This window comes from Apteryx mantelli, chromosome 1 (genome assembly GCF_036417845.1).
Source record: "Apteryx mantelli isolate bAptMan1 chromosome 1, bAptMan1.hap1, whole genome shotgun sequence".
In the NCBI taxonomy this organism is placed as follows: Eukaryota; Metazoa; Chordata; class Aves; order Apterygiformes; family Apterygidae; genus Apteryx; species Apteryx mantelli.
The window spans coordinates 190365020-190392876 of NC_089978.1; the positions used below are offsets into that span (position 1 = coordinate 190365020).

At 36.6% G+C, this 27857-nt stretch overlaps 1 long non-coding RNA gene across 1 annotated transcript in view; it reads right to left on the reverse strand.

Annotated features, from left to right (window-relative positions):
• LOC106488532 (uncharacterized) overlaps positions 1 to 15726 on the reverse strand; it is a 58726-nt gene extending 43000 nt beyond the window's left edge. Inside the window, exon 1 of the long non-coding RNA XR_001293213.1 lies at positions 15682 to 15726. This is a non-coding gene — a long non-coding RNA (uncharacterized lncRNA). The remainder of the gene's footprint in view (positions 1 to 15681) is intronic.
• Between the last annotated feature and the right edge of the window lie 12131 nt (positions 15727 to 27857).

The window sequence follows — 27857 nt, forward strand, 5'->3', positions numbered from 1 at the left end:
GATCTTCAAACAGGGTTCCATGGTCGTAGAAACCAAAACCCTGTTGCCAACACCAGCGGCACAGCCAGTCGTTAACTTGGAAAGTCCGTCTCCTCCTCCTCTCATCCATCCCCCTCACTGGCAGGATTGAGGAGATGACCTGGGCTCCCAGACCCTTGACCACCATCTTCAGAGCTCTGAAGTCCTGCTTGATGGTCTCCATTTTGCCCTTGGTGTCTTTAGCGCCCACATGGAAGAGCAGCAGTGGGTAATAGTCCGAAGTGTGGACAAGCCCTGGCAGTCTTTCCATGACATCTTGTACGCAAGATTAAAAATTCAGACTCCTCTCATTACTATGCAAAAAAAGAAAAAAAAAATCTTGCAACATCTCCAATTTCCATGGTTCCCCATTCACTGGTCTCTTCAGTCTATGCGTGGTGCTATTACACACGCCATTTACTTCATATGTGACTTCAGCCACCTTCTCCATATCTTTCTCAGCTTCCCTTAAGCCTCAGCATCAAGTTTCTCCTCTTGGATGCAAATCCTTCCTGTACTAGTAGCAGTGTTAGTACAGGAAACTAAGAGGTACAACTAGTGATCAGCACAGAACACAAAAAGCACTTAGGACTCTGCTTTATTGGAAGCTGCTGCCAGGAAAAAGGGCTTCAGCTCCATGTCACCACTGAATGAGGAAACGAGATGAGTTGTCCTGGGTGCTGATGTCCAGAAGTTTCACTACAATTCCCCTGATACTGAGGATATTAAAAAAAATACCAAATAGCATTTCATTATATGCAGATGCAAATAAACAGAATAAGCCCTATCCTGAACTGCTCCTGCATTCAAAATCGCCATTGACAGCAACAGACACCTGCTGTACCTCAGCAGAGGCTCTTCCCGAGCATGTTCATCAAAACCAGGATTAAGATAAAACAATGCATAACTCACCAGGGAGGATCAAGGAGGTTAGTTCTACAGTTTTTCTTCAATATCCATCTCTAATAAATGTAGAAATGCTTTCAGAAAAGTAGGAAGAGCTTGTCAAAATGACCAAGACTTGTTTTTTGTCACTTGCTAATGTCATTCTTATTCTCAAATGCTCTTTTTTAATGACACAAAGACCTAGATCCAAGGTCCTTATTTAGTCCTTATTAACTTCTCAGAGTCTCTGCTGCTTTCCTTCCTAGATTTGAAAAACAAGAGATTTTCCCTTTTTAAAGGGTAATTAAAAAAAAATGACTAAGATTGTCGTGTTTTTCTCAACAGAGAAGTTTTGAGGATTCATCATCCAATCATGTGTTATCAAAACATCTCACCTTCAGGTCTCAAAGGATGTGACTTTACCAGAAATAATAATAAAGAAATGTATTATCAGTAGGCAAGAAAGTAAATAAATTGCATTAAGATTGCTAAAGTATATTTTAAGAAACACTAGAATTAAGGCTCTTATTCTTCTATATAGTTAGATTCACAGGGAAATTTACAGAGGAATACTATTAATTAATAATTATTGGTATAACTCCCTTATTTACAATGATCAAGGAAGCTTTAAAACACTCATTTGAAAGAGATAATAATCTTCTGGTCCCTGATCCAGCAAAGTACTTAAAAAATGCTAATTCTCATCATGAAAATGGCCAAGTGGATTTCAACAGGACCAACATGCTTAAATTAAAACAATCTTGGCTTTGTTAAGCTCATAATGGGAAAATCAAGTAGAAGCATTAAAAAAAGTAATCCATAAAATCTTTCCAGAACACTTGCACAAGCTCCTTCAGAGACAAAGACTTGGGCTGGATATCAGGTTGTTCAGCTGTAATTTGTAGACAAGGAAGAAACATAGGATCACATTTTATTGTCCATCTCTGTGATGTTTGCATTTGGAGGGGGCTGGAGCTGATCACAATAGTTATGGACAAAAAAAATGCCAAGATTTTGTAGTCTTGAAGGGATTCTGCCTGTTTCTGACTCCAGTCCTTGTTATCTTACCTGATGAAGACAGGCCATATCTAAGGCTGCAAGTTTGACAAGGCTCCTGAAAGCTCTCTCTCTACTTGAAAGAAGTAGTGCCCCTCTTTAGAATCCCTTCCGGAAGTGCGTTCTGTTTTGACCAAAGCCTTTCTTCAGCCCACTGAATGTTTAACAAACAATTATGGTATTCAGCCTAAAATGTAGACAAGGTACCTTCTTAGGAGCCCCCACATGAAGCATATGTCTTTCTTTTTTTCCCTCAACCACAAAAACAGTAGTGGTCAAGGAAGAATTTCTTCGAACTTTTGTAATATAATTTAAACTGGATTTAGCTGCAGCAGAATGAATTATGAACAATCAAAAGAAACTCATTTTCTGCAGTGTATGAGAACAACATGAATCACTTTCTTCCTATTTCTTTTCATTTTTCTATTTCTTATTATATTTCTTTTCAACATCTGACCATCTTTTCATTTTACTTTTTTAAGAGTCACTTTTGTTCTTATTTCAGACCACTGTTATCCTCTGTATACATGGGTATACAGATATTTAAAATATTTCATTTCATATATAGTGAGTCAAATAAATTCATCATCGGTATCCGATAACTAAATCTCTGCTTATACCACTTAGCTTTCACTTATACTATGCCAGATAGCAACTTCTCCTTTTAACTGAAATCAGCACAATGAGGAATGAAACATTAGATGAGAAGTTTCACATAAAATCACATTTCAAATGTTATGTCCACTTTCCAGAAATTTTTAATTGTTACCTAACAAATTATAATTAAAGATTCTTACCTCCTTATTCTTCTCTATTAACAGCCAGCTAACACTAGATTCTACACCAGTGCACACACCATTCAGATAGGTACCCATTTCCCATCTTGCTATCCACTACATATTTCTGTAACATCCTTTTTTTATTAGCCTTCACAACTACCTTCATGCTCTGATTATTACTGTTACTAAAGTAATGCCTGTGGGTTTCAACCTTCTATTAAACACTTATAACCTTAAATCTCAAATCATGCCATCTTCTCCTGCCTGTTATTTATCTGAAGGAGCATGTAAGAACCATAGAAAAGGGATATCGTAAGCAAAAGTCAAGAAATTGAGAAAAAACTAAGGGCCATTTTACTGTTTACATGTTGCATGAGGTTTCAACTCTATTAAATTTAATTCAGTCAGCACCAGAAAACATTACTTCAAATATCATTAACTGTATTAAAACAAATTATATTTGAGTTTCTGAAAAGAAACTGCAATGCTGGTGGAAGGTAAATGGACCACCTGACTCATTCAGGCTGAAGGTTAATCTTAGAGGATTCCAAAAACAAGTATAAAAAAGCAAGTATGAAAAGCAAAAAATATCCTCAAACCAAAATACCACCGAAGACATTTCATTAATTATATGCACTTATAAATAGCTCCCAAACTTGAGGCAAACACTTTACAAAGGAAAACAGAGCGATCATCTAGATCATAAAGTTTATCTTTATGCCATCCAGTGCAGGATTATACAGAGATAACTAGCTCAGGAACAAGAAGCAATACAGCTGTGTCCAGCCTGTTGAGAGACAGCAGTAATTGCTGTGGTTCCTGCCCTACAATAATACAACAGTCCTTCTGGCATATATATATATACTGGGTGGTGCAAATGTATAAGATGTCTCAAACATGCCATGGCATTGCATAGGCTGGCTCATACAATTCAAGCTATAAAGGAAGAGAGTAGGATAGCAAAAGTAAGGATAGAATGGATGTTAGGAAAGACAAGTATCGCAACAACTAGATCACACACAGGACTTTCCATTTTGTATGATTATGATGACACTCTATGTCACGCTCCAGCTGTGTCCTGATTTGAGACGAGACCTGAATGAGAACACTTCTTTACTTCCTTTCCTTCTCCCTCTCTCCTTTCTGCATTGAACAATTTTTTTTATTGAGTTGTCTAAAATGGTCTCTAACTCTCTGTAACGATTGCCAATGAAAGAAAGCAATGCACACTACTAGCTCAAACTAACTTCCCAGTATATCTTAACTTCCATTTGACAACACTCAAATTCAGCTGCCTTTATACTGCCAAATCATTTACCTTTGTTTGGTTTTGCCCCTCTAGTTCTTCATATTTATTTCAAAGTATTCCTATTTTTATTCCAATTAATTCATGTTTAGGTGTAGTAACAATCTTTCTGCATCCTACATCTTACCACAAGTAGTCTGTTGAGTTGCCTAGCACACTAGTGACTCAAATAGACAACTGCAGGCCAGTCGCAGGTCACAGCTGTGACGCACCACTTCTGGAAGATGCAACTCTGAATGCCTATCAGAAGCCAAATTTGACAAACTTTACATCACACTGAAAAGTTTTTTTGTTCACTTAGGCTGTGGAAGGCACATTGTTTGATTTTTGTTTCCACTGTTCTTTGTTCTGGTTTGTAAGATGCCCTAGGCCGCTGAAGGTTTTATAAAAGCAAGACTTCTGAACTAATTTTATGCTTTGTTTCGTTTTAGAAATTATTTACAGTACTCAAGTCCTTTTGTCACAAAACAGTAAGTAAATACATTGATATTAATGAAAATAAGAACATAAATTACTAGCTCTTAGAATATTACCAATAGCTAAATATTTAAATATACTGTGACTCCATACTGAAATCTGATTTTTCAGAAATGGCCTTCTGAAGTTACATGCTTACCATGTTGCAGTGAATGCAAATCTGTTCAGAGAAACATGAAAAAGATTTCTGAAGCTGCAAGTCAGACTAGTGTCAGAGAGCAAAACCAAAAAAATGGCTTATAGCTAATAATTCTAAAGATAAAGTATGAAGCAAAAAAGCTTTAGCTGTATTAAACATACTATATAAAGACTCAATATTGCACTCATTCACATCTCAGAGGTATTTTATCTCAAAAATTGTGTATTTGGTGAATTCAGTAATTAAACTGCTTGGAAACTGAAATATAAACAGTGAACACTTCTTCAAATGTAAAATAACATATTGAGCTGTTTTGTGACTGACAGAGGTAATGAAATCCAATTTCCTACAGACTTGTGTCCAATTTCTCTCACACCTCTTAACCCAAAAAAAACCCTCTCTCCCCACTGCACGTACTTTCTGACATCTCTTCTGGGCAGGAGACAACACCTGCTGTGCTTAGCCTGGAGGCATGTGCATGTCGATTGCTGCCAAAGAGAATACTTAACAGCTTTCCACTCGGTGGGGCACTGGTTTGGGTTTTTCCCCTTTACTGAGCCACTGATATCATGCAACTTGTAAAAACTTAATTATCTTCAAGACTCGTATCCTTTTTTCCCACGCTGTGGGAGCTAACTCAGCAGTCCAAAACCTATATTAAGAGAATACTTATTAAAAGACACTTTTAGATATACATATTAAAAGACACTTAAAAATGTATATTTTGAATTTTATATATACCCTCCACACTGTAGTGTTTATATAGAATGTATGTGTATGTAACCACATATAAAGCGGAAAATAAAACCCCCAAAGAAGTCTTTGAACTCTACTGGGGTTTTTTTGTTTTGTTTTGTTTTTAATTCTAGGTCCACATCTAAACAGAAACCAATCTAAATGGGTGACTGGATACTTCTGACCGGTCTGTGAGCTTCTATGCTCAGATGCTTCTGAAACTTCAGTCCAAGTAAAAACTGACTGCTCTTTCTACTACAGCTACATCTGAACACAGCCTCAAGACCCTGTTTAAATCAGACAGAACAAGGAGTTGAACCAGAGTTTTTCACAAGCCAGCTCAGAAACCCATGTTACTAGTTATTCTGTAACTAGTATCTTTATGGGTTTTACTTATTTCTTTAGTTTTATCATGAAAATAAACAAGTTTTAGTTGCACCCCGGATTAAAAAAGGGCAAACAAGATTCCTGTCTTATCCACCCTAATTCTGTCTCTGGCATGCATTCTCCAAGACCAAACTCCGGTTTTGATGCCTTGGACAGCAGGACTCTGAATTCCTGCTGTTTAAGATCTAAAGTTGCTTCGATATTTTCCTCCTAAAACCCCCATAATCCTTTATTCTTTTTTTAGTTATACCCCTGAAGAATAGCAAGTCCAGAGTTTGGTCTGAACACTTTGGACACAAAAGTCTCCTCATCTGCTTAGTTTTCAGTTAGGGAAAACCTCTTTGAAAAAAATCTGTGACACTATTCTCATTCCTGCACTTCTCATAGGGAATTTCCATGTTTCCATTCTCAGTCCCACTCTGGTGATTTCTGAAAGGAATCATTCAAAGTTGAGTAATACTGCTGGCAACAAGCTTCTTGTTTTACCCGTAGAGTCATTCATTGTGTCTCTGTCACAATCTCCCAGATGTTTGGCTATTGCATGCAAATTCCATTACAAAATGAATGTACAAAGTTAAATTAAAGTCTGCTGTCAAAACAGAGGTTGCAATAAAGATGATGTTCACAGAACCAGCCCCAAATTTGCATAGACATATTCCCAACTTGCACAAACATCACTTACTTTAAAAAGTAAAACATATTTTCCCATTGTTTTATAAAATACAAGGAAAAGATAGCTCAGAAATATACAGTTGCCTCTCACACCTTAAATGTGATTCTCAAAACTATTTTCATGATAATTGGTTATCACTAGTAAAGTAACTGACAGCAAGCTAATGCAGCTTGGTAACATCCACTCTGATAACTCACATGTAGTCCAGCAAAGCACTTAAGTAAATGTGTTAATGTAACACTTGAATTTTCTTAACTACAGGGCTGAAATTTCAATAACATGAACTATAATATTCAAAGACAATAACATACAATAACGTGAGCAGTCTGGTTCCATACTGCTGGTCTGAATTTCACTAGAAAAACTGATCAAACAAATCTGGGTTTATACTTCACCAGAAGGTAAATAGTGTTGCAGGTACAAAAACACATACATACACAGAATACACAAGCACATAAACACAGCTATGAAATAGGAGCATAGATCAATAACCTAAGTAATAGGTAGATTTCAATGATAAGCCACAGTTTTCATGCAAGCTTACTCTTAGGACAGAATATATTTAAATGACAAATAAAGCTGAATCTTTTAAACGACAGTAAAATGAAACATACACCCTTGTTCTGTTTTGTTATTACTTTTTAATTAAAGACTAAATCCTTTATTGAGTCAAATGTGTGTTGTGGCTGCAGAAGAATATTTTCATTTAGAAGAATATTTTTGTCCTCAAACTCTGTCAAGAAACAGACGAAGGAATAAATTCAAGTTACAAAATGGCCTGTGGCCTAGAGCAATGACCTGAAATCTGCTGCCTTTTTCTTTTTTTCCTGGGCTGACCTGGTAGAGAGATAGGGTAAATGATCGGCCTGTCGATCTGCTAGAGATGGGATAAATGGTGGGCCTGCCACCAACAGTGCCTCACTCCAGCAACTTTTGCACAGAAAAATTGCTCATTGGATGTAGGATGCTGCCTAAGGCAAAAATCTTCACACAGATGTGAGCAGCTAAGAATAAAGGTACAATATGAGACAGGTTCTGCAGGTAAGCTAGTTTCACATGAAAAAGATGTGTTTCTACATTTGCCATTTTTTGCTAGGGATATAAACAAGCTAGTAGGAACCCATAAAAACTGTAGAGAGCTAATGTAGAGAAAGAGCTTCTATCAGGCAAGCCTAAAAGAAGAAGAGAATTACTGCTACACGGCTAGACAAGAAAGATCCTGGCTAAAATCCTGTGTCTAATGTGAGGTTAATAAGCACTGGATTTTAGTGAACTACTTACTCCAGAAGGAAGAGAATAGTGAGAGACAGAAAAATGGGGCTATATGGAAAGGAAAAGAATGAAAAAAAAACTAGAAGAAAAAAAAGACCTAAGAAACACTTACACCACCTAGATCACCTGTCACTTTGTATCTGACAGCAGCATACATACATCATCTTGCACAATTTCACACCTTTAATACCTATTTTTGACAGAGTCCTAGAAATAAATTTAAATTTCAAAATGAAGTTGTCTCCAGTACAAACAAGCAGTCCCTGCAGGCCACTGCCCCTCATGCTTCTCCAGTGAAAAGACCATCTCTAATTACTTCTTTTGGCTAAGCAAATTTGTTTTGCCACTACTCAGATGAAACTTGTGGCTAGCTCTCCACAAGTGCTCATCAATCAAAGAGTTTGTGGTGATGTTGGACTCAAGTCTATCAAGTACATTAGAAGCTCCAATCAACACAGATCTCACCTATATATGCAGAAACCACCTTTCTGACTCATAAACACAGTTTATTTCCTGGAAGTTCAAACAGCCAACATGACTGCTGGCAAAACAGAATCTTCCTCTTTTTCCATCAGCTGCCAACATAGTTCTCACTGGAGAGAAGTGCAGAGTAGACAGCAGACAGCCTCTCTCCTGTCCACATCTGACGAGTACCCAGAAGCAGAATTCATCTCATGTTACTCAAAGTAATATTAGCTTTCTCTGTGTTTACTTCAGCAGCGGCACAGTGATTCCTAATCTAATTTACATGTAGTAGTCACCACTGAAATCCTAATGTTGCTTTTGCCACTGACTGTTTTTAAGGCATTTGCGATGCTCTGCACTTAAGGGGACATGCTAATTACTTTCTGAGAAACCTTCAAAGGTTAGAACAGTGGCCAGTATATATTGCATATTAGCCAAATATGTTATAAGGAGATTACTGAGAATCTTTGAAGTTTATTCTGGACAGAGGAAAATAAAATCCCCAAACCAATTCTATCTGGTTGAGTAACAAAAACAGGCACCACCCGGAAGAGACTTATACAACTAGAATGTAACTTGCTCATGTGTACATGTGAACATGTGTGTGTGTACATACGTACATGCATACATGTGAAAGAGAAAGAAATAGGGAACACTTAACACTGATGTTCAAAGTACTATGAGTTGGGATTATTGACACAGATGTTGGGATCAGAGAACATGTCACTCAGCAATTGCTACACTCCATCTGCAAAATCAGGTAGGTACTAATGAATCTGTTTATGATTCATATTTGGATCAAATTTTGACCCAATACTCAGTTATCAGGAAACATGTTTTTGCCATCCTTTTCTAATTCAGAGGCTCAAAAGCTCTGAAGTGAACTTAACAGTGACCAAGAAACTAGCTGAACATGCACTTTTGGTGTGAACTTTGAGCACAAATGGTGACTACCATCCCTGGAGAGATAAGCAGAAGATTTATTTGCTAATACATAATTATTCTTTGAATATATGTTATACTTTTATATTAGGTATAATTAGGACCAGTATGGTATTAGCAAAGTCATTACTGATATCCTGTGTTTAGTCCTTGGGTCAGCACCTCAAAAGGATGTTTAAGAGTAAAGAAGAGCTTACAGAAAAGTTCTGTTTGCTACTTGATTCTTGAAACTTACCTCAGGCAACACTTAAAGAAGTTCAGCCTATCTACTTTATCTAAGAGAAAGCTAAGAGGAAATACCATATTCCATGAATATTTGCAGACAAAAACAGATTTAATACTACCTATATTTTAATACAATGTAATGTATATAGGCTGGGATACATCTAACCCATCATTAAAAGTCTGTATTGTAAATATTAATCTTTGATCTCTTCATCTAGAGTCCCTTTATAGTCAATGAGTATTTTTAACAGTGCAAAAAATCAACAACTGGAACATCTTACTGAAATTTCTTTGAAAAAAAACATGCAGTTCAAATTAATGTATGTATCTGCAGAAATTACTAGGTAAAGTTCCGTGGTTTGTGTTGTCCAGGGACTGTTTTGTGTCTTAAAAATCTATGAATAATGCTTTGCATATCTCTAGAAAGCTCTAGTAAGCTATTTTTGCAGAGTTAATCTCGTTATAATGAAAAAAAAATGCTGTTCTTGATGCTATGTAAAACAATTCACATATCTAAGATATCAGAGTCCAGCAAGGTCAGCTGGTGCAGACTACATATTCTTTGCAAGATGGGGGGTCCAGCCTACTGCTAAAGAATAAAGGGCACAGCCAGAAAAGTGGTATAGGAACACAACTATTGTTTAACAGAGTCTGAAACTTCTGTGGTTTTTTTGAAGGAACACCTGTGTGTTAGTTACTTTCCGGGTACATAACCAACTAAATTTACATAACCAATTAAATTAACTACTACTTTGTGTTACAAAGCCATGTGTCAGAAGAAAAAATGTATTAGAAAATTGGAAGAACTAAGAATAATTAATTTCTTCAGTAAGGAAAATATCTTTATTATAAATATTTAATGTGATAACACATAACATCCTTATCATTGACTACAGATACAGTGAAAAAGATGAGCTTACCAATTAGTTGGACGAAGAGGATATATAATTTTGTGCCTGATTTTGTTTCTCTGATTTTGTTTCTCTTTTGCAGGAGAGAAGGCTGGGATGTCCTTAATGTGTCCTTAATGGTGACACACAGAATTATTTCTCCAGTATCTCTATTTTCAGTCACATGAATCTCTTCTTTTTCAGTTGTGAAAGTTGGCAACACAAATGCCATATAAAAATAAGCATCTTGTTTTCTTGACTTGATTCAAATAGCTTTCAACTCACCTGTGATATAAGCGCCTGACACAGTCCCTTTCCTTTCCCTACTCAAGAAAAGAAATGATATCTGTGAACCAGCCCCAACTTTAATACTAAAAGTTGTATGAACAAACATTTGGATAAGCATCTTTAAACTAGCTCTGCCTATAGAGCACACTGTGCTGACAAGTAAACATGGGTAACATTATCAGCAAATGAAACTTCTGATCATCTGCAGAGATGATCAGATAATCTACATAATCTACAATATCTCCAATAAATTATGTTCTTTATGCTATAAGTATTTTCTTTGAGCAAAATACCTGTTTAATTTCCCTTCACAAACGAAGGGCTAGGAATTATTACGGGGACTTGTATACAGAGTCTCTGTCACTCCAGTTAATTTGTTTCCGCCAAAGTGTTTCAGGTTTTGCAACCCAGCCTGGTAAGCAATTCTTTGCACACCACCAATTAAATATTTTGTATGCCTATCCCTCAGTATTTACTGTTAGCTTGCTAATGACTCCATTCAATGCTTTGCTTAAAGATAAGCATACAGTTCAATATTGTTCCTACCAAAATCAAAGATTTTTTTCACCAGTGACAGCGGCGTTAGCATGAGCCTTTTAGTAGTATGCCAGTCCCATTTAACCCCAAGGGGTCAGGCCTGTATTGCAACAGTACCAAAGCATCCTAAAAAAACTGCAGTGGATATCTTAGAACATCTACTTAGCTGCAAATACAAACTTTAAAAAACTTGCTTGTGCAAGGCATACAATACCACCTACTTCAAAGTAGAATGAGTTAAAGTAGAAGATATAAATACACTTGAATCAAGTGATCTTATGTAGAAATATCTCATCTTTTCACAGTTCCTATTGTACTAAGCAATAGAGTAAATTAGAGTATTTGAAAAAGTTTCCCGAACAGAAAAAAAGCAAGATAGATTACCTGCAATATCAAAACGTATCAACAGATAAAACAGTCACTGCAAATTTGCAACAGTTTTAATAGAAACTGCTGTGTGTGATGCTATTTGTTGAAAAAGAGCTGTTTAAAGAAGTCTGTTGGTTTTCTTAAAAAAAATCAAAAGGACAAGTAACTACATTGCTGGGATAGCTGGTGCAGATCCAAAACAGTTCACAGGTGAAGACTTCATGGAGAAGACTGCTATATATTTATACTTCTGCCAGTTACACTAGAAAAGCATTTTCTTTTCACAAGCTGCTCAGCAAAGAATGGTAGACCACTTCAACAATATAATCCAAGGATAAGAAGGTAAAACAGCAGGAGCTGAGGCAGTTGAGTAATTCATCTCTCTTGAGAGGAATAAGACACGATTGCACTCTCTGTACTGGCTGGCACAAACTCTTCAACAACAAATCTACTATGTAGAAAACAGACTAGCCTTTGTGCTTTGTTTATGCCTTTACCAAGAGCATAGCTCTTAAAATACTTCAGTAATACAAAAATAATGCTTTCTATATAAAGGGCAGCTGTACAGTTATAGAAATTAATGTATAATAAATAGAACATATCCTATGAAGGCCTTTCCACTAAAATGTTTATTTGAACTGCTTCTACTCATTCTAACATATTCAAATTAAATTCTGCAAGACTGTCAAGAAGTAATTAGTCTGAAGCAGTACTTATATCCAAATACAGATCTAACGCTTTTACTTTTTGAGACAATACAATGTTTAACTTTAACAGGAAAAGATCATATTTAATCTCAGAAGTACAACTGTGTGGGAAGCATTACAATGTACAGGCATTTAACTTGCTTATAGTATCCTTCAAAAAGCTTTGTTGGATGAGGTTCTACAACTTATGCAATAATTAACAAAACATAACACAACACCATTACCACTGCTGAATACCCTGCAAATAATATGCTTGCCTCTCAACTTTCTCTTCCAATAGATGAGACTCACCATGCCCAGTCAGATGATAGAAACATCTCTCTCAATCAGATCATATGAAAGATGTACAAAGGACACCTTGCATTGGTTGCCTGCAGCTGAATAGTCTGCCTTTTTAGTGATGAGCCCTACTAGAGACCACCCCTCTGCTAGTGCACAGCATGGCTTCATTTCTCCCAATCATAAACCAGACACAACTGACTGGCAGATCCTAGGTGAGCCTGAGTAACTCCATAAGGTCACAGAGTAAAAAGGAAGGCTGCAACGTTGCATTACAACTGCTCTGCATTCCCCACAACCTCTCTGTCATTTTACATGACAGGCACTGTCAAAAGATAGTGATCAGAACTATTCACTTACTGGCCTGCTCTCTGTCTGCATCCAAAGAGCTCAGGAAAAGCAGAGCAGGAGACAGGCAGCTTACTCTCAGCTTTCTTCCCTGGGAAAAAGTAATGGGTGGAGAACTGCACATAGACACCACAGCTGATCTGCACATACCCAATATGATACTCTCAGAATATGCCAGGCTTGTTGCATCTGCACAGACTCACAATACTACCTGATGTACTAGCACCCAGGTGCCCTGTCACAGCAGGAGAATAAGTAATGCTACCTGCCACTGCAGTACAGCTGGACACCACTGCAGGAGACTCCTGCATTTCTACCTCCCATTCCTCTGTAATCACTTTCAACCTTCATTTTACTTCTTTTTTCTGCTAGGTTCTTTTATTATTCTTTTTCCACCTTTCTTAATGGTCCCAACTTTCCCTCTCACCTCCTTCCTTCTCCCTATATCATAATAGAATTACAAGCCCAAAGAAGACAAGGACTATTCAACTTTACTGATGGCAGTTATAAATCAGAAACAGCAGGAGATGGTGGCCATTTTGAATGGAGACAAAAAGGATCAGGTGTATCCAGCTGCTCCTGAGATCATGAGCTGATTTGTATAAAACAGTAAGCAAGGAACAGTAGTTCTTTAATGAGAGAATAACAACATGTGCCCTGCCAATTGTAGGGTTATTACAAAGAAAGGTATGATGACATGTACACAGAGCAAGTGAGCATGAGGGACAGTGCAGCAAAGGTAGGTAAAATCTGTCTCAAGAAGAAGAAAAGGTGCATCCTGGAGATTTGATAGACCTCATCTCAGATAAAACAGCTTTCATGAAGGAAAAACATGCCTCATGAATGCCTGTCCCATGAAAACAAAGCTGTAATAAGGTGCATTTATAAGTCCAGAAGACAGGATGGCTATGAAAGTCTACTTGCAGCAGCATGTACTGCTGCAGGTTTGAGAAGCACACAGTCCTCCCTCATCCCCCCACATGGCCAGTTACTAGCTTTTGGTGAGATATTGCTCATAAGAAGCTTCACATTTTGTATCTGTGAATCAAAATAAGAGCCTAATCTCAGGGTTTTTTAAGTATAGAAACTATTACACTCTTGTATGACACTGAGCACAGCGGAATAACATCCCATACTCAGTCAAGATCTAAATGGGCTTTATCTGCCACTTGTCATACAAGTGCAAAACAACCACTGACATCCAGGAACTCTGATCATACCTTTGATCAGGCAATGGTAATAACAAATTTCTATCAATAAGCTGCACTATGTCTCTGTTAGTATAGAAATCAGCTTTCCGAAACATGAAAAAAAATAGTGGAACAAAAGAGCTAGCTCTCTTCAGAGATTAAGCAATAAATCAAGGCCCACAAATGTATCTCAGAAACATAACATTTCTAAAGGTAGAACACATTTGGGTTGAAATCTTGTCTACAACATATGTCACTTCACTGGCACTGAACAATACAGTACTGAAAAAGTCATGTCTGAAATTTGGAAGCATACAAAACAGCTGGACAGATAATTGACTGTATAACAATGAATTAAAGAGTAACTGAGATTCTTGGCCATTTTTTTCAGACAGGTTAGCTAACACTAACTAAAAAATTAAGTTTGATCTGTGTGAATGTTAGTTAAATTAAAATAAATTGAAACAGCATGCAAAACAACTGCATTTTTTTCACAAAAAAATGTATAAGAAGCATTAGCGTTGTTTTCTTTATATTGCAGAGATCCCTTGGGTTCAGTGCCATACAAATGTCCAGCAAAAAAGCTTGTCAATATATCAGTCAAAAGCACCAAGGTTCAGACTCCCAAAAGGAATTGGATGAGAGGTAGGCACCTATAGGATTCACCGCAGCACTGCTCGGAGTGGTTTTCCTTGTCCAGCAGCAGAAGATTAATGATGTTACACAATGTATACAGAAGTCAAAAGTTTCAATGCTAAATAACTTTAAGCCAAAAAGCTATGTTTTGACATTAGGAGACATGACTTCCTCTGGACCTATACTACAACATGACAGGGGATGTCACTGCAAGTATTTCAAACAATATACTGAAAATAATTTCCAAAATTGTATTAAAATGCTTCTTGTTTGTTCTTACTTAGTCTTAGGAACACTACATTAACTTAATGACATTTTTTAGGTGATCTTCAGGAGAAAAAATCATGCCTGCCTACCTCCTAATGAAAATCTAAGTATACTGCTATATGTAGACTAGATGGATTAGGAACCACTTTGCCCAATTTAGCTATCACTGTGTACTTCAACTTTCAGTTTCAATTTCAATATTCAACAGTCTTCCATTCTATCAGACCAGTATGCTACATCAGAGACATGTGATGTTGCTTATTGCAGGGCTAACAAGACTTTATAGGTAGCCCGAAGTTGGTTTATCTTCGAATAGTGAATACACTCTTGACAGCTGTGAGCTTCCTATTGCCCAGCAATGTGTTTATATGGAGCCAGATCAGGAAAGGCTTTAGTCTGTCTGACCTGCCCACCAGGTGCCACCTTACACATTTCAGACAGACATTGTAGAGCTAATAGGTCATTTCTGAATAGTCAACGAGAGTACAGATCAGGTCCTATGCTCCCGTATTCAAACCAGAGAAATCTTTGAATCAAAAAACCTTGCATGTAGACTTAATGCCAAAATGTTATATGTTGCTATAGTTAACATTTAAAAATTAATAGTGTTGAGGAGGTCAAAAGCATAACACTGCTTTTGTGTATTAATCCAGCATAAGTTTCTGAATTAACAATCTTTTTGCTACATTTTCCATCGCACTGTGATTTTTTTTTTGCTAATAAGCAGCTGTCTTTCACCTGATCACTTAAACATTCTTATAAATAATTATTTTAAAACTAGATGTGAGAACTGAAAAAAGAAGTCACCAACCTTTAATCACGTGGAGTCCGTTTCAATACGGATCCAGAGTCAGTACCTAGAATTGAATAAAGATAGAATTCAGTCAGGTTGCTAAATTTGCAACTTACTTTTTCAATTACCGGTCTGTTATATATGTATACTTTCATAACATTCACTTATGATCAGCTTTTCCCAGATGCTTTCTGCAATTCATAAACACGTGGGTTTCCAGTTAGTCACCTGCTTATATAAAGACAATGTAAGACATTAATAAAACCCTACCATAATCAAACTTTAAAAGCAGAGTGAGCTTATATTGTTTTAGTTCTCCTGATTACTTTATATGCAAGCCATTACAGATTGTCTTTAAAAATAAATTTAGATGCACATTCAGCTATTTTGAAAAAATCATTAATATCTTATCACAAAAACTTCATCCTGGAGCTAGGATCCTGCAGAAAATTCTGCTGAGATCCCTGCTCAATTATACTATTACCAAATGCCTGCTTTTTCTACTACATTTCATTCTTCACATTACATTATCTCCTCTGATTTCTCCCTGTATGTATCTCCATCCAATAATCTTTCCCAGCCCTTCCAGAATGATTCAAAAATCTTTATATAACTTCTGCTTTGATTTCTTCTTCCTAAACCTCCTCTGATTTACAGAGGTCATTCACAGATATCATCCAGCTATCTTCAGCTCTGCGCATTTCCATCCTTATCAGTCTTGGTGTAATATCTACATACTTCTGGATCAGTGGATCCAAGGCAACAACTACACTGGCACTACTTGCAATTTTTCAAACGCTTCTAAGATCTAGTATAACCCAAGCGCATAATATAATGCAGAGTACTCACTTCAGAAGCTGGCTACATAAACTAACAGATTTCCAGCTCACTTCCATGACTGTATTGCTTTCTGTAACTGTAGTTCATTGCTATTACACACAGGCTTTTTAAGTTGTGTTATTAGCTAAATGGATGACTATTCAGGTGGGCGATTGTGAGGTAAGGAATCTTTTAGAAATAAAACATAGGTGACATAAAAGACTCAAGCACTTAGGCACTAACTAAAGGTGTACTACTTGTAGGTAGCTTAGTCAAAGTATGCTAACTACTCTTCTACTGAACTTTGGTTTATTTCAGCACAAAATCTGACCTGCCTTCAGTCATCTGATGACTGTTTACAAGACTGTAATGTAATAATTTTTCTTAAGACTTCATTAAGCTCTACAATTCTCTTTCTTTTTACGTGCTGTATATCTATGTAAACAGACACCACTTTCTTGTGACCCTGACAATGTTCCCATTAAAAAGCACATTATCTCTAGAAGTTTAACATCAAAATCATTTGACTCCACTGAGAGAAGAAAGATGATGACTGTACTTCCATGCTCTTCCTTTCTCCCTCCAGTTGGGACCATGATGGAATTCAGCTGCTTTTATTATAAAATACACAGGTATAGATGTTAGGATATTTGGGGTTTAATCCTTCTGCAACTGCTGACCTAGATAGAATATGAGAATATTCTCATCTATAAGGAATATTTCTATAAATTCTAGCCCCTCACAAACTATTCCTGAGGGTATGTGGACAAAAATAACTTAACCTAATCATACACAGCTATATACACAAAAGGACTCACTTTGCCATGCTAAATTTTTGACTCCATTCATAACTCAGTGTTAGGTACCTACTTGTATGGTCATAAGTCTTAGGAACTCTAAAAACTGGGTTTCAAGCAACACATCTTGAGCGGGAAGTTCCTGAAGCAACAAGTTATTCAGTATATCATCAGGATGATGCAATATATTCTATCATTCTTCTGACATTTAATAGGAAGTTTTACAGGTTTGCTTCCTAATTTATTAGCTGGGGTGGAAAATAAACTAAGACACTGAAGAGTCAACCTCAACACACCAAACATTTTTTTTAATTGCAAGCATTTAAAGCATTAAAATTCCCTCCGTTAACAATGTATTTTTCTAAAGTAGAAGTTTGAGAGCTATTTTCTAACACATTCAGTGAAACATCCTACCAGTAAAATACAACAATCATTCTATACCTTTCAATGTATTAGTCTCCAAGAACCATTTATGTTATACCAAACTCTGCACTTATTGCCACTAGGCTTAAATTCACTTCTTTCAAATGAAGCTTACAGCTGCTGCACAATGTAAGACATAAACAAATGTTAAAGAAAAAATAGATATTAATTTCACCCTTAATAGAAGACTGGGCAATGGTTGGTTAGAAGTAAATTGGAATAGCTGTAATATCTTTTTCCCCTTTCATCAGTAATGCTGGGTATTACTATTCCATCATTTGTATTTCATCTCCATAAGTTTTAATTTTACCTTTGGTAAACTATATATTATGGAAAAGCCTGTCAAAGCCAAGCAGTTGCTAAAATAAAGAGAAACTATAGATATTAGAGAACTAGAAATATTTTTTCTGAAATGTGAGAAGACTACAGAAAAAAATAAGGGCCACAGAACTTTCTCTTGAAGAAAAGACCTCTAAGCTGTACACACTAAGTTTCTTCCAAAAAGTTTACAGTCCAGGCATTCGTAAAAACTTGTTTTTTCATTGGCTGCAATCCCAGCAATAGATATAAACATTAAGCAAAACATTGTTTACAATGTCATTCACTTCACATCATCTGAGTCATTTAACATTTGAAGATGTTTTCCGTTTTTCTTTGGCAGTTCAATGCTACATCTTTATAAGGCAAGAAAAGAACAAAAAGCACCACAAACAAGAGCATGGGGAAATCACTATCTTGAGGAGTAAATCTATTAAGCCTGACTATTTGTGATGATTTGCGAATCAATTTTTTTTTTAATTGCTGGTGTTACATTGGATATCCTCAGGGAATGAAACTGATACTATGACTTCAAATCCAGTAATTCTTTTAAATAACAGTTGAAGAAAAAAAAAATCAGCAAAAACAGATACAGATTCAGAGAGGTCTAAAAGTGAAAGATCTCTGTAGGACTGTAGCCCAGAAACACATGGGAGATAGGCCTTGAAACTCTGGTTATTTTTCTCCCCCTTATCCTCCAGAAAGAGAATGTGTTGGCTCTCATAAAAAATAATAAATCCTTGCAACAAACCACACAAGTACTGATAGTTTAAATGTGCTTAGGAAATATCCAGGTCTGGATATTTCTGTAATGTCCCACTGGGCTTCCTGCTCTTGTTCCGTGACAGCAGGTCACATTACTCACCTGACTCATTCATGACTCAAGGAAGGTCAGCTCCTCCTTGGCGCGCTGGGCACAGACGAAGAAGAGAAGTGCTCCAAGAGTATTCACTTGCGGTGACAAGATGAGCTGCCTTCCCCAGAAGACTTAGGGAACTTTTATAGTACATTCCACTTTCATATTTGAGCAATGAGCCATATCGGCACTGTCAGTGCCATTACTGGTATCTATTGTTATCTGAATTGAGCCACTGAGTCAGTTGGGAAATTGGTACTTCTTCAACCTATTGTTTTCATTTTACAAGAACAGGAAGACTATATTGCATCAGGTCATACAAAAATGTGATTTGAGTATCTCAATTCATAACCTAACAAAGAGGGACAGAAGATTTTTTTTTTTCAATTTATCCCACTTTTCCCTTTCACCGTGGCCTGCAAAAGAAAGTGAGGCAATTTGCTCGAATCTCCATACATCTAAGCTTATGGAAAACCACACAGAATTTTAGATCATCTTTGCAGATCTAAATTCACTTCTTCAGCCTAAATCATAGTTTGAGACAAGAGAGAGAAGCGTGGTGGAAAAAGATTACTGTTGAACTCATTAATGTCTAAGCCATAATGATTAACTCTTGAAAAGCCCCTTTCAGTCTTTACTACTCAGAAGGACCAGTCAGATCAGCACAGGGCCTTTGATGTATATAGCAATGGCAAAAATAAGTCATCATAAATTAACCTCCACACAAAAAAAACTTTTCTGTAATACTTATTATTCTTCTGACGAATCTAGTGCAAAGGACGCTATATGAAAAGTATGGCATGCAAAATGTAATCAGTGGAAAAGAAACATGGGAAACAAACTGAAAGATGATTAACTGTAGAAAGACAGGAGTATATCTATCTACTACCTATTTAGGATTGGCTTCTGGATGAGAATACAGTATGTACAGTCCTGCATAAATAAAAAATGTGAAGCTTTTTATATATGTCAAAGAGCTTAGATTTCCCAGGCTATAAAGAGATATAAAGTTGTTATCCATCTGGAGATATTAAGGTCCAAATTAATATCAATACATTAGTATATAAAAATATAAAAACGTGACCTTAGTATTAATCTATTAGACAAAACATTTCTAAAGGCATACACTGCATTCAGGTTTAAGCTTCAACTCAGAAAGGTAAGGACTTCTGAGATTTTTTTAATAGCTTTTGTCAAAGCTGTTAGTGATAATTTGCTTCCTTTCCATGAGAATCCTCAGTAAAGCCTTCTTGGGTTTTTTCAGTTAATACTTTTAAGTATCAGTTTTCATGTGCCTACATGCATGGCCTTTCCCATAAGTCCTTCACAAAAAAATCTCTTGAAAACTTCAAAAAGATATTCTGTTATTGTAACGGCTAGAAAATTCAACTTTCTCTTATCACTTGTACCATAAGAAAATGAAAGAAAATAATAAAACAAGCAATGAAGCACAAAAAATAAAGTGAACAAGAACCTATATTCAAAAATGTATATGTATGTCTTTTCCAAAAACTTTAAAGTTCATTCTTGTGTTGTCTAAAAATAGAAATCAAAGAGAGCTAGAGAGGTCTCTACAGAGAAGAGAACTTTGGCCTACCCAAGCAATAAGTAAGAACATTGTTCCATAGTTCCAGCAAGAACACAGTTCCAGTAAAACACAGGAGATGTGACCAACACAGAAATATTAGAGAACACTAGAACAGAGATCCAACTTTGTGAACTGAACAGTTCCAGTAAACAGAAAACAGAAACAGAATAGTTTTTTAAGAAGTCTTCCATTTTTGTCCTATAAGTTACAGTTTAGGCAGAAAAGTCAAAGATGACCCTGAAAAATCTTGACACCACATTACAAAGACACAAAGCAAGCACAAAAGGACACATAAATTCATCTCACACTTTTGGAAAATTATAAATTGTTTGGTTTAGACACTAATTGAGTTTTACATCAGCTGTCTAACTTCACTTCCCATCCTTTAGGGAATTTGTAACGCAAGCTCAGAGCTTATTCCTTTTGCATTTCCTTTTCTTTTCCTTTTCCTTTCTTTCCTTTTTTCTTTACTTTTCTTTTCTTTTCTTTTCTTTTTAATACAGATGTCAGGAAGCTACTTTAGCAAACACTTTCCTCATAAAAAAACAAATTACAAAAGATAGCTACCACCAAGAGTGGTTTTGCATCCACTCTGAGGGTAGCAAACCCACCACTCATGTTTGTAGCAGGCCTTATGTTTTCTACAGGAGCAACATCTTCAGGCTATAAAATTGTCATTCATTTTTCCTGCAAAATGCCAATGAGATTTTGCATATATACCATCAGCCACTGCTATTTTCCATCTAAAAACCAGTGTTCATCAGAGACCTGGCAATGTGAGCACTAAACCCATTGGTTTTCTACACTCTGGGCTATGCTACTGCTGGGCAGCAGCAGGTCCAACACAAACAGCAGCCTGCATTAAATACAGGCTGTCAAAGCACCTATATTTGGGAACGCACAGAAATCTGTGATGGATTCATCACGCTGGACTGGGAGATCCCTATGGCCCATGATCTTTCCAGGGAGTGCCACATAGGACAGAAACCAGAAGGTCTTCCCCACCTGACGGAGAACCTATAAGCCCAGCAGTCCACTCTGCCCCAGTCTCAGCCCAGCTCTAGAAGCAGGAGAGACAGACAGCCATCTGGAACTGCTTGGACAGGAGACTGGGAGACTGAATGCCCAAATGAAGCATGCATCGCATAAACCATCACCCCAAGCACTTGGCCACCTTCTCGCTCCTCCTTCTCCAATCTCTCCCTGCTCTACACATGAAGGCAGCAGGCCAGAACCAGCACTGGCTGTGGGCATCCAAGCCTTGCAGAATACCACTCTCTGTTTCCTCACCCTTACTGTATGAGCAACCAGAGCTGATACTAACTCCTAAGTGCTCTGCTGCCTTCTTTTAACATATTATTTTTGTAAGTAATTTCCCATATATTATTTTTTCTATCTGAGTTTAGCTTTTTCCTGAAGACCAGTGAATTCTTCCATTGAATTTATAATAGTAATATACCCAACAGTCATAAAAAGCAGTGTGACCTTTTGAAATACTGCTAAATGGAGGCTGCATTTTCAGAATTTGCTGAAGAACCACAAAAAACAAATATATAAGAAGAATCTCTCGGCTCTGCCACAGGAAATCAGCCTGCAAATGGTTTCACTAATGGCAGGATTTCTTGTATGGGGTTTTGTTTGGAACAGACAAGCTTTGACTCTTTCAGAAAAACAGGCAAGTCTGAGAGGTCACCAAAATTTGAAATTTAACCAAGTCTGCTGCCAAAGACCGTATTCAACATTTCCAGGAACTTCTAGAAACTTCTGTTTCTCAGAAACTCTTCTCCTCTAACATTGCTATTTATCCATGTGACCTTGTAAAATGTTTGAAATGGCATTTTGATACTTATTTAATATGTACACAACTCTGACTTATGCAATCCCCTGTACTGAATCCCCCATTCATTTACAATAAACGTGTGAGTGCAGATTGACTATCTTCATTAGTTAAAAAAAGACCAGAATAAGGAACTCTTTCTCTAATTCAGAAGATTTTTCCAGAAAGCTTTCTGAAAGCTTCAAAAAGCAGTTCCTCAAACTTATCAGTTGTTTAAGAGGCTGTGGCACAATTTGCTAATGTGCTTGATTAAACAGTGTATTATTTGGAAAAAGAAATCTTGAAGAAGCTAGAAATCACACATATATGCCTAACATCATTCCCACACATATATATTTATGCTAATTTATAGCTGCCTGTAAATATGTAAGTACATACACACACACATACAATCATCACTAAAAAGTATTATGTTAAAGGCAAGAAACACCATACCTGAGTCGACAAGATAAAACTATTAAAAACACATATAACAAAAAGTGATATGGTGCAAAACTCTGGAAGTACCTGTATGGGTTGAGCATTGATATATGGCAGACTAAAATATTTTAAAGGCATTTTCAAGTAATTTTTGAAGTTTCAAATATATTGTAAATTTCTTGTTTGAGCAAGAAACTTAAATACAGGAACTGAAAATTAATTTAATTTCAAAGATGATGCTTTATGTTTTCATTTTCTTGAGGATAGCGCCTCAGTCAGTTTTATCTGGTGCTCAGATAACCCTTTTTTTCCCCTGTAGTAGTTTCCAGTTATCACTCAGCAACTGAGAGTTCATGATATATATTAGTCAAAACACTTCATTTTCTTCAAGGTAATACCCAGCAAGTGAATACTACTGAAATGTTCTGTAGCTTATTACACAGGCAGTACAGTTTATTAGCTTTGTGTACCACAGGCTTCCCAAATGGCCACAACTGCATGGTTTTTCAGATTCCCACAAGAATTTTTACAAGTGCAATCAGTCTTTTTATTCTAAAAAGGAGTTTTACTCTGACAGGAGGTCCAAGAGAATCAAAATTTTTATGAAGAAAAAATGCACACCAAGAAAAAGAAATATGTTGGTCAGCTGGAATATATAATTCTGAGAATATTAAAATGATTTCCATTTCACCAATCATCATTTCAAGAAAGATACTCCTATAAAAAACTAGTAAATAGAGCTATAAATATGGTTTGGTAAAATATGTTGACTCTACTTAGCTTCTTTTGACAGGTACAATTTTAAACTTTATGCAGTTATTATTAAAGAGAGCAACTTTAAGAATCAACATTGAGAAAGGAAAAGAAAAGATTAAGGAGAAAAACATGCAAAGGATGAGCTTACCAAAAACTAGAGATATAATCAGACACACAAAACATGACTTATTGATTAAACCTACTGCCTGTGGCAAACTAAATATATGTATGAATTTCTGTTGATATAAATTAAAAAGGGCTAGAAAAGGGACAGACAAGGATGCTTGCTGCTCTGCAAAGACACAAAAAATGGCTTTTCTTTTTGATTAAATTGCCCTTTATTTTAGAAAAATTTTGAGTTGGTTTTGCTAGTATTGTTCCAGAAACCATATGATAAAGTAAGTTTTAGCTCTAAGTCTATCCGGCCATACACTATAGTACTAGAAATGCAAGAATCTCTTTGTAACTGCCTTTTGGTGTAAGATGTAGTATTCTACCAAATGTCTTAACAGAGAACAAGTTACCACCACTCTGAACTGCAAACCTGGCTCTTATCTACATTACTTTCACACTGATCAAACACTAGAAAATGAAGAAAATCATCTGTTTCATAGCTGTCCTTACCACCTGCTTAACAGTAAACTGGGCAATTAAATAAGCTTCTCTGAAAAGATCAGGATATTTAAATGGCAACCAATACTTTGCAGGACCTGGTAGATTTTATTCCACACTCAGCATCAAAAAATTGCCTGTTTGCCATTCATTACTAAGTGATTTTTTTTCAAGTTCTGACTTCACTGACATACACGTTTAAAAAGCCTGTTCACTAAGAACTGGGTGAAGGACAAAATAACTAGATCATTAATTACTAGCTTTCAGTGATCCTGGGATCATGTCTGGGCTGTAAATAGATTTTGCTTATGTACCTTGAGCATTAGACACAGCAGATTGTATGGGGTTTCCCTATTCCAGCTGCATCTCATCTTGGTCACAATCCCAAATGATTCAGGACTTATGTGAAGGGGTGGATTTCATTCGCACAAGCAGGGAACGCTAGTGAAGTGAGAAGAGCATGCATACAACAACAGCCATGTATACAATAGTTGCTATTACAACTACACACCAATATATAATTAAGCTGTATTTCAGTGAGACTGTGAATCCTATTTATTCATTAAAAAGAATGTTCTTCAACATTGACCAGAGCAATTACTAACTCAGAGAAGGCTAGATAAGTGTTTCCTGTTTCAGACCAAACATTTCCGGGAATGAAAAAAGAATGTCTCCTGACTCCTTCATCCTCATGTATTCTAACACTAATATATTTGCTCAGAAAGATAATTTGACAGTTTGGAAAAATAGCTACAATAAAAGCCTTTGCCAAAATGAAAGTATCAAACCAAAAAGGGTTGCCAGAGTGAACCACGCTCAAATGATATATCCAGGGCCTCCAAGTTTAGGTTTGCCAAAGATCTGTAAAATATTTCTGTTAATAGAAGAAGGAAACCATCTTTTACCCTGGAGAGTAATGTTAGCAAGTATATTCAACCTGCTCAAGCAGATTTATGATAAAAACCCTGTTCATCTCTGTACATAGAGACCTTCAATCTGCCACTGTAGAATTTGATAAAAATGTTCCAAGAACTGCCACAAGGTTCAGATCTAATTATCAGCCAAATCAACAGAAAGAAAGATGGCTGAAAACTACTAGTTCTACATCATTTAAGTTTTCTGATTGCTGACTTTTGGGCATCATAGGCAGACTGTATTACCTTCTAAACTCTAATTCATCGACCATAGAAAGAATAATTCATTTCTACTCCAGAGAACATAAAACTGTCACCATTTCAAAATATGTTCCACAGGCCTGGATTTACTGGGAAGGGCAAGAAGCTGCATTTGCCTTTGCTTCTATCATGTACAACAGCAATTAAATGAATGATGTGATTCTTCATTACAAGTTTTTCAGCTAGTCAGTGCATGTTCAAGAGTTACAAAAAGATCTGAGTTTAGCTATACTTACATAACAAAAAAGCACATTATACCTGCTCCTTGTGAACTACCAAACAGTCTTTAGTCATGTCTTGGATATAAATGGAGTAGAACTGCCTTAAAACTTTTGCCAGGTAGATGGATGATAAATAACTTATTCAGTATTGAGAACCCTATCTGAAAGATGAGAAGAAAAATCACTGGTAATTTTTTCTGCAGTCCCCAAGGTGCTAATTTGGTCCTCTGACAAAAATCAAATATGATATTCAAAATACTATTATCACATGATACTAGTATGAAGCCTCAGGAGCAAATATAATACTATTTAAATGGTATGCCATAAAACAACTAAAAAAGAAAAAGAAAAGAAAGAATGCATTTGGGTTTCAGTTTTTATTTATTGTGCATGGTACAGAACAGAGCCTCTAAAAGAATTATACATTAAAGATTAAAGGCACTTCATTTTTATGTTTGAAATACTGTAAAAACATTTATCATTTTTATTAAGAAAAAGTATCTGTAAAATAAGGACAGGAATAATGTAGACCTCTTGCAGTACTAGAAAATAAATACCTTTTTTATACCTGGTTTGCATTTCCATATTGCTTAACAATTCAACTCTGTGCAGTGCAAGAAAAAATACTTGCAATTTTTTCTTTGCACTTCTACGAAAGCCTGCAAAGTGACATAACTTGCTGCATAAGCAGATGAATGAAGAAAACTTACGTGTCCTGTAATCCCACCTCCCTCCACCGCCTCAACAATAAACCAAGCTTTTCTTCCTGCCCTGCAGGATCTTACTCTATTCCATAGCACTTACAATTCATCCCCCATTCTGTAAAATGCCCTCTATTTGCAGTACACCCACACCCTGACGTGCATCCGACCATCTAGGCAAGGGTGCCGGCTCTGCCCCTGCGCTGCCTAGCCAGCGGAGGGAGAAACAGAACGGGAACCGCTGAGCTCCCCCCGCCTCAGGGGGGCCATTTGCAGGCATTTTCGAAATTTCTGTTCTACTTCATCAAGTTTGAATTTGCGATTGCACAACAGGTTCCAAAGTTACCAGGGAAGCACTGATGAACGGACAGTGCAATGGCAGACGCCACATTTCCTTAAAAAGAGGCTTAACAATAATCAAGGTTTTTTTTTTCAATGAAATATTTGTCTGGAAAACTAGATACTGATGAAACCCTTAGCAACTCAGAGGCTTTCTTTGCCATGCTGTAAATCCCATATTCACATATAGCCAGTGTAAATCAGCTTCTTGGGCTAATAAGGCCAATTTACCACTTTTTTTCTTTACTTCTCCAAAATGAATCAGTTGGAAAAAATGTTTTTTCATGTAAAATTAGTCCACTGAGAACTGAACTAAATTGTCAACCTCTGTCACATGAACTACTGTCTACAAATGTCAGATGTTCATCCCGTTAAGATACTGATCACTTGGGCTGGATTTGATCTGAACTAAAATTAAAAGCATTTCTGTTCCATTACATGCTCCCTGATCAAACTGGCCTTCCATGAAGGCAATTTTTGATCTTAAAAAGAAACACAAAACAAAAATTTTTCTCCTAAGTCTAAAATGTCAGACATATTAAATGCATGTTTCCTTTCTTTCCCCACTGCCCAATTTATGAGATACCAGTTCTGTTCTCCATTGAATGATTTAATTTAATGATTTTATCATGGTCCCTAGTGAACCAAAGTCTCTGCTGTAAAACCACTGCATATCATTTCACGTGGTTTGGCAGAATCGGCATTCTAGACCCAGAAAATGCTAGCTCTGTTTACCACAGTATCCCAAACAGCCCATCACCTCAGTTTTCTATTAAGCGTACATCCCAGGCTTAAAACTTTAAAGTTATAGGAAGAATATCCATGTATTGGGCATGCAGCCAGATCAAACCTACACAGTAGCCTGATTTCTTGGATCCATTAGAGGATGTCTTACACTGGCAGGGAATCATCTCTGTTCTGAAACAATACAATAAAAACATGAAAATATATATCCTAATGGTAGGGAATATAACCCTGGACTTGTGCTTAGCTTAGTAATAAAAAGATAAGACCCAGAGTAAATTTCCAGTTCTCTGATTCAGAGACTGACTGGTCCCCAGGATAAACTGGACAACACTTCATAGCTTTAGAACTGCCTACCTCAGAGGAAAAAACACTTGTTAGTGGCAATAGGTGGAAATACAATGTTCAGGGTGGAGAGAAGACATCTTTTCTTTCTTCTGCAGAGCTCCACAGCCCTCATCATCACAATTTCCCCAGAGCGGCGGGGAGTGCAAACAATGACAGTGTAAGCATGATTAAGTTAACTATAGGACTGTAAAGGTGGGAGGCCAACTATGTCAAAGTTCTGATCATCTGCCTCTCATTTCT